This window comes from Eupeodes corollae, chromosome 1, assembly GCF_945859685.1.
Source record: "Eupeodes corollae chromosome 1, idEupCoro1.1, whole genome shotgun sequence".
In the NCBI taxonomy this organism is placed as follows: Eukaryota; Metazoa; Arthropoda; class Insecta; order Diptera; family Syrphidae; genus Eupeodes; species Eupeodes corollae.
This window is the reverse complement of record NC_079147.1, coordinates 52,346,430-52,364,080: the sequence shown is the minus strand read 5'-3', so window position 1 is coordinate 52,364,080 and position 17,651 is coordinate 52,346,430. Positions and strand designations below refer to the sequence as shown.

General features: G+C 36.3%; 1 protein-coding gene across 11 annotated transcripts in view; it reads right to left on the bottom strand.

Moving 5' to 3' along the window:
• LOC129938805 (F-actin-monooxygenase Mical) overlaps positions 1 to 17,651 on the bottom strand; it is a 230,362-nt gene that overhangs the window by 154,779 nt on the left and 57,932 nt on the right. For all 11 annotated transcript variants that reach the window (XR_008780483.1, XR_008780484.1, XR_008780485.1 and 8 more), the window contains exon 3: positions 882 to 898. The gene's annotated coding sequence lies outside the window, so the exon portion shown is untranslated. The remainder of the gene's footprint in view (positions 1 to 881; positions 899 to 17,651) is intronic.

Sequence of the window (17,651 nt, the reverse complement as noted above, 5' to 3'; positions counted from 1 at the left end):
GAGCACTATCCTGAACTTTTGTTTTTGACAGTTCAGTATGACATTTTGTGTTTCATAAAGGTATGATCATATTAGTGATTGGACAGAATGAATTAATCACATTACTGTTTTATTTATTTGCTGACTTTACGTAAAATACAAATTGTGAAAAGTTAAAGTCTCCATTCCGTGATTTTAGCTTTAGCAAATAGGTAAGGTAAATCATTCGTTAAGCTTAGTAAATTACTAAAAATGGCTTTTAAAATTTTGGGCCATTCTCTTTCAATAGGCAAATTAAAGAAAACATTCAAAACAGACAAGTTTGAAAACAACTTAAACTTAAAAGTACTTGTCAACTTGACAAATGTCAGATTGGCATCTGTCTAAGTTGTCAATTTGTATGGACACGATTAATTTCAATTTACATGCTTTCAAAAATTTAAGGGGGGCTTCTCACTATTGATCGTAACTACTTCTAGGTTAATATTTCGAAGTTGGACAACTTTCTAAGATTGGAAACTTAAAAAACACTTTAAAAAACGTTTTGGTCTGCTAGAGTTTTTACAGGGCACTCTAGCGGTCAGACTATTACCACTTTTTCGAATGTCTAACTACAACCTACAATAAAAACATCAATTTTTCGACGTAATGATCCCTTTAAAGTCTTATTCGAATTGAATTTAAGTTTACACCTAGAAGATCAAATATTAGTCGAACTGATTTAATTTAGGATACGTTCGTAAGTAGCAAAATATTTTAAGAAGTAATAAAATCTATTTATAAACTGGAAATGTAATCAAATCAAATTCATAAAAGTTTATTTTTGATTTAAATAGCGACAAATAAATTACTTGGTCAACTCGTGTGATCTTGATAATTATTTAAGTTGTATGACTTTTTACCTTGAATAAGATGTATCCTGAAAAGAAACAAAAAAAAAAACCAATTAAATTATTGTTTGGATTAAAAAAAAAAACATAAACTGATTTTTATTTTAACTATACTATTAAAAATATAACTAACTTTTGACAAACACGCAATGTAATCAAGTTCAATTATCGTAAAGCAGAAATACAACAAAAAAAAACAGAAATTCCCATAAATGTCACATGCTAAATAATTATTTTAAATTATCATAACTTTCCGTCCTCCATTAAGCCACCGACCATATCACAAAAAGTCAAATCAAAATGCTTCAGTTACCTACATCCAGGTAGAAAAAACTATACCATTCGTTTGAGCTATTTGCTGGTCGATAAATGTTGACATCGCAGTTCGTTTGGTTTACATTTTTCGGTCATATACATAAATAATTGGGTTAGAGAACGTAATAGCCCAAAACATAATGTGTGCACCGGATTACGAAATTGTTTAGTCTTTACGCAGCCTTAGGCGCCCTGATATCCGAAGATGACCCGTAATAATACGCATGAACAGTCATTCAGGTACTGTGTTTACAGAAATATGACGTTTATACAAATAAACCCATTGGTATAATTCTACTATAACGTTTTTAAAAATAGAGTAAAAGTGAGTTACCAGCTTAATTTTACCAAAAGTTGGAAAATATTGCACAGCACTTTATGTTATGTCCAAAAAAGAAGGTATATTTTAAAAACTAATCAATTGCTTTGTTTATATTTTTCTTATTTTACTTTTTGATAAAACTTCTTAAACCCACTTTGTTCTTCGTCTGTTTTTTTCTTTGACAATCAAAATAAATGATTCGATTTATACGAACCGCTAACCGTTAAAAGACACAGAAAATTAAAGTGACTAACCTTGTTTTGAAGTATCTGCGAAATTGCAGTTTAAGTCCATTATAAGATTAAGAAGCTTTGAAAGAATTTATCTTAAGTTGAATCACAATTTAATTTGTGTGATACTCAATCGAATATGCAGACAAAGCAAGTATACCATAAGTAAGTAGGTAATACATTATTTTTATTATGGAATTTTGGTTTTGAAAACAGCGATTTAATCATTTTCAATTATAACAAGCTTTTTATTGCTAACAAAGAGGTTAATAACAATAATTAGTTGAAATATGTTGTTTAAATTGTTTCGGAGAATTCTTCATTGTTTTGTCTTTATTTTCAATGTTTTTGATGAAATCATCGTATCAAAAAAATGCAGAGAAGTGATTTTTACTAGAAGTGAAATTACATCAAATGTCACTGAAAATAATTGAGTTTTCAAGTTTCAATATCAATCAAGAGAAACTATCCCAGAATAAAAGAAATTAGAAGTAAAAATGTCAAATTGACATTTAAAGTAGAAATATCGAATAGGAAACATGATTTATTTGTCTTATTTCTGCTTTCAATAACCGTGTGGAAACTAAACTTAATCAACAATATCTTAAGCTGCATTCCAACTGCATTTATCGTTCAATTGTACAAATTAACTTCATCAATAGGCAGCAACTCGAACTAACCCATCCCTACTTTAAATCGATTTGAATTTGTGAACAAACACATCCCTAGTTCGAGAATCGAAACGGGAAACATTTTCCATCTCACTTCCGTTTTCATGTTGAAAACAAAAAGTGTTACCAAATTTCAATATTATTAAATCTGCTGTCATAGTGGAAAACGTAGTAAAAAATATTTTATAGGAAACTCAACCTAGAGAAGTTAAGCTGTTGAATCGCTTTGTAAAAAGTTCAAGTACAAAATTAATTGTTTTAAAAACATTGACTTTTGGCCACAAAACACTAACGAAGATTGGAGCATGGAATGTTTGTTCCCTGTACGCACCAGGCAGGTACGAGCAGGTGGGCCGTTAAATGCTTCCGCATAGGATCAGCATTCTGCGAGTGAGTGAAACCAAATGGAGAGGAAGAGCTGAATATACTGCAGAATCGGGTCAAACGAGAATGTTGTACTCTGGCAAAGAGGAGGCAGACAGAGGTCCAAGACTCAACGGTGTGGGCATCATGCTGACTAAAGAAACTACCAAAAGTCTTATATCCTGGAAACCGATTTCGATGAGGATTATGACGGCGAGGTTTAGCTCAAAAATAAGAAAAGTCACCATTATTCATTGCTTCGCTTCAACGAACGAGTCTTCAGCGGACGAAAAGCCCTGTTTTTATACTTATCTAAATTCGGTGTACAACAGTGTTCCAGGGGGCGATATCATTATCATCATGGGGGACTTAAATGCCAAAATTGGTTCTGGTACCGTAGGCCTCGAGCGAGCTATGGGTAAGCATGCTTGTCGACTTCTGCAACGCTCGTCAACTTGTGATTGGGGGTTCTTTATTTTCGCTGCCACAAAATCACCTGGGAATCTCTTGATGGTCGAACCAAAAATCATATCGATCACTTCATTATACAGCAGAAATGGAGGAAGTCACTGTGCGATGTTCGTAACGAAAGAAAGTCTGATGCAGGTAGTGACCATCACTTGTTACTGGGTTTGCTTCGCTTACGAACAGCTGCTGTACAGCGTCGCTCAGAGGGTATAGCGAGGAGACCAAGATTCAACACAAGGGTTCTAAATGACCGTAACGTACGTCGTAATTTTGTCAACACACTCGGCGACAAAGCACCGAACATACGAAATGTTGTCAAATGTTGCCAAATTAAGAGAGCGCATACATGAAAGCTGGAATTGAAAATATGCACAGACAGATAAAAGCTAGAGATTCATGGATATCCTAAGACACCTGGGACAAAATCAGCGTAGTAGCACTAACACTAACTATCCCGTGTTCGATTTGAACGGCAACCTTTTAGTGACGATAGAAGATCAGCTACAAAGATGGAAGGAGCACTTTTGTGCCCTGCTAAATGATGCCCACGATGCAGAATTGAATCTAAAATTGAACAACATGCGCAGATCTTCTAGGGTTATTGCCACCATTCCCCCAACAAGTGTTCTAAAGAAAAACCAAGCAGCTGGACTTGATGGTATTCCCGCAGAATTCCTAAAAGCAGACCTTGAGGCAGCTCCCCGAATTCTGCTTAAATTCGTGCAGGCTGTCTGGGAGAGTGAAACTTACCCAAAGGACTGGAAGGATGGAGTAATTGTAAAGTTACCAAAGAAAGGAAACGTCAAAAACTGTAATAACTGGCGCGGTATCACAGTTCTGTCCGTTTTTTCGAAGTTAATGGACAGCTTTCCAACTCCTTCGATGTGCGTCAAGGAGTGAGACAAGGAGATTTTTTGTCACCAAATCTGTTTTTGCTGGCGATTGACGATGTGATGACTGAAACGTTGTTATCAAACGTTTTTTGCGCTCTATTCTAAAGATACGGTGGCCGAAAACCATACCTAACGTTGAGCTGTGATAGGCCATACACTGAGGAAACCTGACGACAATAAAGCAAAACAATCGGTCCAATGTAATCCCCAGGGTAATAGACGCGTTGGAAGACCAAAGACAACTTGGAGGTCATCAGTTTTGAAGGAGGCTCGGTCTCAAGGTATTCAATCTTGGCTTGGTGAATAGGGATAGGTGGAAGGATCTTGTTGCTGCCCTATGCTCCAGGAGGAGTTAAAGCGCTGCTGTACTTGCAGCTGGACAACATATATATTATTAAGGGTTTAACAATATACTAGTTAGCAATTTCTTTAATAGTTTACAATTTATTAAGGGAGTCCAACAGCACGTCTTAAAAGTGACAGTTCGTGAAAATAAACAAAGCAAATACGCTTAAACGGACCTATTAATTAAAATTCCCAACTGTTGACTGAACCATTCCATCGACTAATAAGATTGATTGCATAGATGTCATATAAATTTAACAAATTGTTAAAAGTCAAACTCATTTTTTAAGCTTAGTAAATTGCTAAAAACATTTTAATATGTACATCGTTTCAAACTTTGCGCCATTCTCTTTAAATAAGTAAATTAAAAGAAAAATTCAAAACAGACAAAATTGAAGGTAACACAAACTTAAAAGTAACTGTCAACTTGACAAATGTCAGATTGTCATCTCTCTAAGTTGTCAATTTTTATGGAACAATGTCCCTGGAGTTATTTGAAAATAACACAAATTTTAAAGTAACTGTCAACTTGACAAATGTCAGATTGTCATTTACCTAAGTTGTCAATTTTTAGGGAACAAAGCCCCGGGGGTTCAAATACAAAACATTAGTTGTTGTTTTTCTAACAAAGATCATTATACGAAAGAGACATATCACTTCAACACCTTCGATCCAACAGTTGATTTTAGATGACATTTAAGCAGGAAGTTTGAAAATACAAATATGTACGGTGCACAATAAAAAAAATTCATCTCTCTTCCAAATACAGTTACATTTCTGCTGCGCTGCGGCACACACAATCGAAACGGATATGAATTTAAAAGTCTAGCTGTGAGATATAGTGAAATTATTATTATTCGGAAATCAAAATATACAACATCATCACTATTGCATGCGCAAATAAAATTTTAGTTGTTTACACTATACCTCTATTTGGTGTACCAGGAAATTATCTGTCCGTGTGAACATATAACATGTGCCATGCGTGTTTCTTTTTTTGTTGGTGTTGATGTTTGTTTTGCCCCTGGGCAAGAGTTCCGTTTCAATTTATATTCGTAAAGTTTTTTAATAAACTATGTCTGATGCCTCAGAGATTTGAACAGTGTTATACTGTACACATTATTTTTATTGAGAAAAATAGACAAAACAAAACATAAAATGATGCACTCTTCATTAATTCAATATACAGAACACATAAGATGAAGAAAATTAGTCTAAACATTTCAAAAACAAACAGTCTCACTCTCCTTCGATATTATTGAGTTCTCCTTTGTGCTTTGTCGGACACGAGATTATTTCTGTTTATTCCTTTTTTGGAGAAATTATTTTGTATATACATTTCTGATTTTATTTCTGGTTATCCTTGGGGAGTCTTATAGCTGTACATTAAGGCCGTACAAACATATGGCACTCACTTAAAATAAACTTGGAAATGTTCAAACAAAGAAACAAATGGAAAAACAAATGGAGAAGCAAAACGAATAATGAACATTTATTTGTAGCACCAAATCAGTTAGAGACAAAAATTAATTTTGACTTGAACTTGGGACACAGCTGCGTAGGTGAAGTATAGATACCTTAACCCCCTACCTACCTACTTTACTTTTTCTTTGGTGCTAATGACTACTTACTCACTTGTTTTACCAAAAACAGATTCATCTTATAAAAAATTGAAAAGTTGACGGAGGGCTTCAGAGACAAACAAAAATGATTGATTGTATTGTGGACTCTACATTGACAGCTGGAGTGAAGTTTTTGGAGGCCAAATAAACAACTGGATGAATTTCAAATTTAAGCATTTTTTTTTTCAGCTCAAGTTATTGAACAGAGCCTGAGTCATACAAGTAAGTTCTGAGTAGGGTTATATCAGAGCCCTCTGGATTGAATAATTAAACACGCACTTAAGCTTTTAAATGTCAAATCACATGACAAATTGACATCTCAGCTAAAAACAAAACATTTTTTAATCTACATTTTACTGTCAGTTTGTAAGTGTATTTAAGACAAATACCAGAAAAATGTTCATACACCATATTTTTTATTTTATTTAAAAAAAACGCTACAGAAAAACTTTTACTTATCATAATTTCAAAGAAATTCATCGATATGAATCACATCTTCGATAACATGTAAGTACCGATTTTTCATCGCGTCAATTCGTTTCGCCATCATCAACGGTGATGACAGTCGATAACCTTTTGAGTATACGAGCACTAGGGATTTGTGAAGTTTCGTTTTTATTAAGCGAACTAACGATACACATCGGGCAGAGTGTAGTCATAGACGCTAGCAACCATGGTCTCGTCTGGTCATTCACGATGATCAGTGGGAAAGTATTTTCTCACTATATGGGTAGACTCGCATGTTGATATAGTATGGATATCAGTTTCTTCGTCGTAAATTGCCATGTATGGACCGCGATAATGCAGTCCCGGTTCCGTTTGCAAAGGAAGTTGTACTGGACACTTGTGGTTGGTTGGCCACGCAACTCCTCGAGACAGATATGACACCTAACTTAAGGCAGGCGGTGACTTGTTTCGAATTCCATGTAGCAAAGTGAAAATGGTCCAACGACAAATCACTTTGAACGCAGCCTTTGGGTGTGCGTCTGTGCGTATTTGCCATAACAGTTAAGTTTTAGTTTTTTTTTTGTGTCCGTATTGGGTGTGCAGACGTTCAAATTTGTTTGCGAGACTTCTGTTTGGGTTACCAACCATTTATGCAACGTAGCTTTCAAGGAGACTTCTTGTCGTCGCTGACTTTAGTTGTCACTGTCACCAACTAATAATTCATGTGACACATAGATGGCGCGTTAATGTTTTTAATTTGCTTTAACCGTAATTAAATGTCACCTAGTGAAACTTTTCGATACCTAAATATCGAACGAAAATGAGAAACTTAAACTAAATCACTATCATTTTTGATTAGATGAATAAATATAAGGCTTCGTCGCAACTTGCCCCAGACCAATTAAACAACCTCACTAATCCGTACCAGACACTGAATTCACATATTTCTAGTTTGAAAAGTTTCTTATTGATAAATTCGAAAACTTGTTAGAGCTCTTAAAATGAGTTTTTAATTTGTATGTCAATTCGATGTGATCTACGCCTAAGCTTTTTATTTCAAATATATAAAATAAAAATATGAATAACACGCAAAAGTTGTTCACCACACTATTCATGTTGAATTGATATCGGGCGAAAATTTGTGAGCGTGACAGTAGGCGGCTGTATGTCTGGACGTTTTTTGACTTGATAAATCTGCGAACAACATCCTACTAGTTCATTGACTGGTGTGGTGATGTAGATGTGGTCTTATGCGTGTAGGCTCTTTCCCTCTTTCTCTTTCTCGTCGTGCGTCGTCGTCGTCGTCATTTTCTGTCAGTCGATCGGTGATTAATTATTTTCATGTTTTTATAAAGTTTCATTTTACGAAACAAGAACAAGCATCGCTGTATTTGTTGTTAACTGAATTCGATTTCACTATGGTTTTGAATTCGTGATTTTTAGTCAAAATGTCAATGAACGGAAACAGGAAGTTTGACACAACACTGAGTACTTCTGATGATAGATGTGACCATAGACCGTGAATTAGTGTTCCCTTTAATATTGTTTTGCTTGCACAGAAGAGATTGTGATGTAAGGTAGGTGTAAGAGGGGAGGGAAATCAGCTATATGTAAGTAGTTGACAGACATTTTGATGGAAATGTTTTTGTCCAACGGATGAATGCATTTGTAAAATTGTATTTTTTGGTGGATTAAGTTTCTTCCATACTTTTTTGATCAAAGTTTTTTCTTTTAATAGAATTAAAGGCGGACGAGAAACAAAAATGTTGGGTTATGACTTTTACAACAGCAGAGATTCAGTTGACAGATGAACAATTTAAAACTCTTGTTGCATTGGTGCCTGCAATGGAGCCTTGTCTCTAGCCAAGGAAGATATTATGACACTTTTAAGTGTCAATTGTTGACGATCTGTCACTCCCATATTTGATCAAATTGGGAAATTAGATTTTGCTTGGAATGGTGAAAATAATATACTTGCTTACTTAAGGTGGCGCTACTGTCTTGTGTGAACTAGACCCTCACCCAACAAACTCTTCCATCTAGCTCGGTCCCTAGCTAGATGTCTCCAGTTTCGCGCTCCAAGTTGGGTGAGGTCACTTTGCACTTGTGCGCGCCAAATGATCCGCGGTCTTCCTATACTGCGCTGTCTTGTGGGTGTGGATTCGAAGACTTTCCGAGCCGGAGCATTGGTTTCCATGCGCTTTACGTGACCCATCTTAGTCGTTGGACTTTTACCCTTCTGGCTAAGTCTACGTCGCTGTACAGCCAGTACAGCTCGTCGTTCCATCTTCTCCTCCATTCCCCTTCGCTGCATACGGGACCGAAGATCACACGAAGAACTTTTCTCTCGAAACGACCCAAGGTGCTTTCATCCGCTTTTGTTATAGTCCATACTTCTGCACAGTATAGCAGGACGGGGATGATAAGGGCCTTATATAGCAACACTTTGGTCCCTCGGGAGAGGACTTTACCACTCAATTGCTTTCGTAGTCCAAAGAAACAGCGGTTAGCAAGAGTACTTCTGCGTTTGATCTCAGCGCTGGTGTTGTTTTCTGCGTTTCCAGCGGAGCCTAGGTAGACGAAGTTACGTCTGTCGATGGTGACGTTTTGACCAAGACGTCGGTGTTGTAGGTCCTTTCTTGATGACAGCATGTACTTTGTTTTGTCCTCTTTAACCGTTAAACCCATTTTTGCCGCATCTGCCTCATTACTCACAAAAGCCCCATTGAAATCACGCTGAGTTCTTCTGATTATGTCAATGTCATCAGCATAGGCTAGTAATTGGACAGACTTTTGAAAGATAGTGCCTCTAGTGTTGACGAGTGAGCTCTACACTATTCTTTCAAGCACGATGTTAAAAAAATGACACGATAGCGCATCACCTTGTCTAAACCTTTTTTGACATCAAAAGGTTCTGTTAAGTTGTTTCCAACCTTTATGGAGCAGAGTGAATTCTACGTGTTCATCCTGCACAAAACGGACGAGTTTGGCAGGTATGTCAAAACTAGACATGGCTTTATACAGCACGTCCCTATAGATGCTGACATATGCGGCCTTGAAATCGATGAAAAGATGGTGGGTGATTAGATCGACTGTGGACTTTCCTGGTATAAAACCAGACTGATTAGGACCTATCAGGTTGCTGACGATGGGCTTAAGACGTTTGCATATTATGGCAGAGAAGATTTTAAGTAGACTGATTCCTCTATAGTTGGTGCAGTTTAGAGGGTCTCCTTTTTTCAGGATCGGGCAAACAATACTGAGGTTCCATTTATCGGGCATGCTTTCTTCCGACCATATCTTACAGATATGTTGGTGCATGCTCGTAACCAACTTTTCTCCAGCTGCTTTAAAGAGCTCAGCATTGAAGCCATCTGCTCCAGCGGCTTTATTAGACTTCAGCTTAGATATGGCAATCTTTACTTCGTCTAAGTCGGGAGGATAGGATTGTTGGCTTTCGTCGTCTATGTTGAATGGATCATCCTGCCTGACAGCGGAATTCGGTTCGTCGTCGCCGTCTGCAGAAGTGGTCCTTCCATATCCTCAGCATTGACTGCGGTTCCACTATGATATTTCCTCTTCGTCTTCGGTTTTAGGTTTATGTACCTGTGAATTTCGTTTCACCTGTTCATAAAACTTTCGAACTTCATTCCTGCTTTTAAACCTCTCAACATCTTCGAACGCACTCTTCTCATGCCCCCTCTTTTACCTTCTGAGAAGTCGGCGTTCCTCTCGCCTCTTCTGCTCATAGAGGTCATGAGCAGGTCTCGTCCTTTAATGTAACGCCGCTTTGCGTGCCTGTTGTTTGGCTGCATTTGCCCGCAGACATTCCTCATCAAACCAGGGGTTGCTTGTTGGTGGCTGCTTGAGATCAAGCACGTCAGAGGCGGCTTCTCTGATTGCATTTGGCAATTATCCATTTGTTTTCGATACATTATGTTGGCGGCAGAGAACTTCGAGAAAGGTTACTTGTAACTCGGTCGGAAAAGGATTTAGCGATCTCTGGCGATTGTAGTTGTTCGCCGTTGTACCTTCTCCCAGCACCTCCCTGTCTTGCCTTGGGTCTGGAAATCCGAAGTGCTATCTTTTCTACAACGAGGAAGTGGTCAGAGTCGATGTTAGCTCCTCGGAAAGTTCGTACATCCATGATGCTGGAAGCGTGTCTGGCGTTGATCGCAATATGGTCAATCTGGTTGACGGTAGATTGATCTGGAGAGGTCCAAGTTCCTTTGTGAATGTTGAGGTGTGGAAAACGCGTACTGGCTACCATTACGTTTCGCCCCGCAGCAAAATCTATGAGCCTGAATCCGTTGTCGGAAGTGTTGTCGTGGAGGCTGTTCTTCCCGATTATTCCACCAAAGATGTCTTCCCTTCCTATCTTGGCATTAACATCGCCCAGGACAATTTTAATACCGTAGCTAGGACACTGCTCATATGTTTTGTCTAAGACCTCGAACAACATATCTTTGCTTTTGTCATCTTTCTCTTATGTGGGTGCGTGCGCGCTTATCAGCCTAATGTTGCCGAATTTAGCCTTGATGCGTATGGTCATGAGGCGCTCATTGATGCACCTATAGCTCAAGACTTCTTGCCTTAGTCTGGCTCTAATGACAAAGCCGCATCCAAATAAACACTGTTGGTTTTCGTGGTAGCAGTCACCATAGTAAATATCGGCGTTTTTCATCCTCTTTTTGCCCGGCCCATCCGATCGTATTTCCTTGATGGTGGTGATGTCTGCTTTATAGCAGTCTAGGGCCTCCGCTAATTCTTCGGCCGCACGTGGTCTGTTAAGGACCTGACATTCCACGTGCATATCTGAAGTTTGTTGTCCTTAATTCGTTTGAGTAGGTTGTCAACAGTAAAGCCGTCCGTATCCGAGGCTTGTTGGTGGTTCGCAACTATGAGGCTTTTACGTGGCCAGGAAGTCACCCCGACGGCACAACCCTCAATCCTGGAGATCCTTAGTATAACTCCAAGGATGGGGAGCCGGATAAAACCGCTCCCTATAGGCCTGGGCTCCGAATAAGTCGAAGAAGCCCTAAAAGGTGTTCACTAAGTAGTTCAACCTTACTGGAACTGTAGACGCCACCGTTGATTCCATCTCGGGAATTCCTCCGCTGCCGTCTGGATAAGAAGAGGTGCCTCAGTGGAAACACCTCTCCCCCCCTCTCTAGTTTGCTGCCCCCAACAACTTTCCACTGGAGTTGGAACCCAATCTCCAGTTGAGGTACTAGGCAACCGATGTTCACCTCGGGGAGGTGAGAGTAGGAGTTGATAGACAGAGGTGGGTTTTGAGAAAAACCTGTGGACGCTTGTATCCTCTTGAATGCACATGTCTACCATTTGAACATGAAAATAATATAGGGTACTATTTATTCGGTCACTCGTTCAATTTGGCCTCGAGCCCCTCTGTTGGTACAGATTTTACGAGATTCCATAGAAATATACCACAAGTGTTGAGCCATTCAATTTAAAAATTGCATGTCAATCGACATGATAAATTTTTGAATAAGCGTTCTTAATAAATCGATTATTACACGAGTGGCGTAGATTCCTGCCGCAAATTTTCGAAACCACATAAATCACTATGGTTTATTAGCAAACCTCATCGACACCCAACATCGAGTCATGTTGGTGAATATATTTTTGTTCACCACATGTTTTGACATTGACGTTTTGTCCATTGGTTTAAGGGTGAATTCACAATGAACAATTCTCCTTGAATTTTATTTATATGCATATTTATATACAGAAAGTATTAACTTAAACCAGGTTTAACATAATTATAAATTTATCACGCACATTTATTATTATACCTTAACAACAAATTGTGATTAATTGTGGTTTAGCAGAAGGTTTAAACATATAATTTATTCAGATTTAAATATACATAAATAAAAACATTGACTTAACTAAGAACAATATAAATTTAATTACAAATTTCCATCATTGGCTAAATTATTTGACACACAAAGCTATTTCCCACATATACATTATAACAATAATGAAATAATAGTGCACTTGAAACAAAAAATGAGACAAACAAAAGCCATAACAACGGAAATACGAATCAAATTCATAATAATATGGATACATCTAGCAAACAGCATCAGAGTAGAGCTCATATTATATAAACCTACTCAACTTGTAGCTTAGGTTAGGTTATTTGAGAAATTCCCCATATTTAGAGTAGGACAAAGCAATATCAAAACAATGAACTCACTCAGCACGACTCGTATTTCAACATAACATTTTCAAGCCCAAACACCACTGACATCTCACAGACCCAACGACACCTATTTGCGAGATGTGAATGCATCATGACAAATATATTTTATATAAATTTTCACATACATATTTCCCACTTTACCTAATGTGATTAGGACACATTGTAGGGGCACTAAAGGTACCTATATATAATTATAACAATTTCCTTATGCACGCCCCTGGTTCTTTATGTACAGACATAGAATGTCAGTCAAAAGACAGATAGTTATTTCGCATAGTAAGGTAGGTAGGTACGTTACCTGTCATAATATAGCCTTTGCAACAATGGACGTAAGTACACCGCATAAATGCAACCACCATCGGACCAACTCACATAGACGTTACAATAACAAAATACTTAGTAAAACGCACAGGTAATTTCCATCGCTTTAGCCGCTGCCCCGGCCGCGCCGACCGACCGTTGCCGTTGTTGAGTTCTAAGCTCTCGGATATCTGCACTTGACACGCTGCGCTTGGGTTCCATAGTAGTTTATTGGTATATGTTTTTATATATACATACGGTAAAAAGATAGACACCATGTGATTTTGCAAATGGCTACAAGTCTAAACACAAAGGCTCCTAAAGTGCAGATTGGGTAAACTATAGCGACGAGCTGCCGCATAAACAGTCTGTATGCCAACTTACCAACCAACTAACATCAAGAAACCACAAATTGAGGACATTAGTCTTTAATACTCTTGTGTGTGTGACACTTGTGTTCCTTTGACAGTTGCTTGCATTTGCATTGCAACCTATAATGTCTTTTGTAGTTGAAATTTCCAAGGTTTACAATAACGGCGTGGCGCGGTTGCGCGCGACAAGATGACAAACAGTTGTTTCCAAGAAAATATTGACACTTGCATACAATTTGATTTGGTTTCTTAAAATTAGTATGATCAGCAAGAATATTTGACGTTTAATTTTTAACAAATTTTTATTAAAAGCTCATAATTTTTTGATTTAATTTTCAAAAAACTTTACAAAGTACGAGTGAAATATATAATATTCCCCTTTTAACAAAAATAGTGCATCTTAAAACGTCTAAACAATGACAGTTCGTGCACAAAAAAAAACATAGAACTTGCCTTTTAATTTGAAATGTCAGAAACTCATCAATGTCAGAAAGTCATTTGGATATAGCAAATTATTCAAAGCTGTCAGTTTCTGATATTAACTCCGACAGTTAATTTTTATTAAAAGCATATCAATTTTTAATTTAATTTTCTAAACATTTTACAAAGTACGAATGAAATATATTCTACTCCCCTTTTAACAAAAACAGTGCATCTAAACAGGTCTAAACAATTACAGTTCGTGCACAAAAGAAACATAGAACTTGCCTTTTAATTTGAAATGTCAGAAACTCAGGAGTCCTTTGGATATAGCAAATTATTCAAAGCTGTCAGTTTCTGATATTAACTCCGACAGTTAATTTTTATTAAAAGCATATCAATTTTTAATTTAATTTTCTAAACATTTTACAAAGTACGAGTGAAATATATTCTACTCCCCTTTTAACAAAAACAGTGCATCTAAACAGGTCTAAACAATGACAGTTCGTGCACAAAAGAAACATAGAACTTGCCTTTTAATTTGAAATGTCAGAAACTCAGGAGTCCTTTGGATATATGTAGCAAATTATTCAAAGCTGTCAGTTTCTGATATTAACTCCGACAGTTAATTTTTATTAAAAGCATATCAATTTTTAATTTAATTTTCTAAACATTTTACAAAGTACGAATGAAATATATTCTACTCCCCTTTTAACAAAAACAGTGCATCTAAACAGGTCTAAACAATTACAGTTCGTGCACAAAAGAAACATAGAACTTGCCTTTTAATTTGAAATGTCAGAAACTCAGGAGTCCTTTGGATATAGCAAATTATTCAAAGCTGTCAGTTTCTGATATTAACTCCGACAGTTAATTTTTATTAAAAGCATATCAATTTTTAATTTAATTTTCTAAACATTTTACAAAGTACGAGTGAAATATATTCTACTCCCCTTTTAACAAAAACAGTGCATCTAAACAGGTCTAAACAATGACAGTTCGTGCACAAAAAAAACATAGAACTTGCCTTTTAATTTGAAATGTCAGAAACTCAGGAGTCATTTGGATATAGCAAATTATTCAAAGCTGTCAGTTTCTGATATTAACTCCGACAGTTAATTTTTATTAAAAGCATATCAATTTTTAATTTAATTTTCTAAACATTTTACAAAGTACGAGTGAAATATATTCTACTCCCCTTTTAACAAAAACAGTGCATCTAAACAGGTCTAAACAATGACAGTTCGTGCACAAAAAAAAACATAGAACATAGAACTTGCCTTTTAATTTGAAATGTCAGAAACTCAGGAGTCATTTGGATAGAGCAAATTATTCAAAGCTGTCAGTTTCTGATATTAACTCCGACAGTTAATTTTTATTAAAAGCATATCAATTTTTAATTTAATTTTCTAAACATTTTAGAAAGTACGAGTGAAATATATACTACTTCCCTTTTAACAAAAACAGTGCATCGGAACACGTCTATACAATGACAGTTCGTGCACAAAAAAAACATAGAACATAGAACTTGCCTTTTAATTTGAAATGTCAGAAACTCAGGAGTCATTTGGATAGAGCAAATTATTCAAAGCTGTCAGTTTCTGATATTAACTCCGACAGTTAATTTTTATTAAAAGCATATCAATTTTTAATTTAATTTTCTAAACATTTTACAAAGTACGAGTGAAATATATACTACTTCCCTTTTAACAAAAACAGTGCATCGGAACACGTCTATACAATGACAGTTCGTGCACAAAAAAAACATAGAACATAGAACTTGCCTTTTAATTTGAAATGTCAGAAACTCAGGAGTCATTTGGATAGAGCAAATTATTCAAAGCTGTCAATTTCTGATATTAACTCTGATAGTTTATTTTTATTAAAAGCATATCAATTTTTAATTTAATTTTCTAAACATTTTACAAAGTACGAGTGAAATATATACTACTCCCCTTTAAACAAAAACAGTGCATCTGAACACGTCTAAACAATGACAGTTTGTTCTAAAAAAAAACATAGAACATAGAACTTGACTTTTAATTTGAAATGTCAGAAACTCAGGAGTCATTTGGATATAGCAAATTATTCAAAGCTGTCAGTTTCTGATTTTAACTTTGATAGAACTTGAGGAAAAAGTATTTTTTTGTTATTTAATTATAATTTTCTTGTTATTTAAAGAACGAACCTCAATGAAATGGTACGTCATTTGTAAAGTTTATGGTGTATGTGCATTTAGCACATTTGTTTTTTTTTTCTTATAAAAATTGTTAAAATTTTAAATTTTTCAATTAAAATTTTGTTTAAATAAAAGACGTGGTAACATTTTAATGTGGCGAAATAGTACGAGAGGAAATTGTGGCCTTAGAACTTATGCCCAAACTCCAATGGAGGAATACAACGGTCTCAAATAACAGAACAAAACTGAATTCACTCCTACTGTCCGAGGAAAATTATATGTGTTTGAGCAAAGTTGAATGTTTCATAAAGGAGGTGCATAAGGTGCCAACGAATGCTTATCGTCAAGAAAAAAAGCAGCAGTTTAAAGATGCTTTGATTTTTCCGAAACACAATAAAGGCAACATCGAAGATCCAGCCAACTATAGAGGAATCTCGTTTTTGAAAGCTTCCTATAGAATCTGTAAGAATATTTCAGTGCCAAAAGTCTCATTGTCTGTCATTCTAGAGGAGGACCTTATCCAGCCCCTCATGAACCCGCAACCCTGACTCGTAAATGCATACACGGGCCTCTGTCTCTGCCCAGCATTAGTCTGTTGTCTGTCCCAACATGGGAAATCTGCAAATCCGGCTCGAAGGACCAAATGTTCTCGACTAGAAACTTTAGCAAAGTTTTAGAAATTATGCCGGTTAAAAATGTTCCAAAGAAAAGACGTTATCTTGTTCAAACTTGAAATTAGAATAATCTTTAATTTTATCATATGACCTAGTGTACAATACAAAATATATACAATCCATTAATTTCTTTATATAATCTTGACATTCAAATGACATTTTTATCTTATTTAACAATTTGTGGAACGTATTTATTATTATTAAAAATGAACTAAATGAATTTAAAAACTGAATGAATGTTCAAATACTTTAAAGTTCTGTTTGCATTTACGCGAATTATTTACATTCGCACAGAATCTTTACCGTGATTCTACTAAAGCGGCTGAACACGAATTATGTTTTTGAACGCATCCTTTAAAATCATTACTGTGATTCTACTAAAGCTGCTATACACGTGGATAGACTCGAATAATCTATTATGTGAGTCTCAAGCCGGATTCAGATCAGGTTACTCGATTATCGATCATATATTCGTTCTAAGGAACATTGCTGAGTCTTTTTTGGAAAAAAATAAAAAGCTATAAACTTTTTTTGGGGATCTTAAAGCTGCATTTGACTCAGTTGATCGAAACGCATTAATGTTCAAGTTGTTTGGATCCGGGATGTCGTTTAAGTTTAGAAGAGTTATTCAGAACTTGTACGCAGACAAGAGAGCAGCGGTTTGGAATGAAAAGCAGGTATCTGAATGGTTTCAGACGCAGTCGGGAGTAAGACAGGGCTGTGCTCTCAGTCCTAGCTTGTTCACTATTTATAAATGACATCGACTTTCGGAATACTGTAGACGAACGATGGAGCTTGGTAGTGAACCTGAACAAGTCAAAAGTGATGGTTATCAAGAAAGGTGGAGGAAGGTTAAGCTCAAGTGAACAATGGTACTTCAACAATGAGAACATAGAAAGAGTGAAAGAATACTTAGGATAGAAAAACACCTCA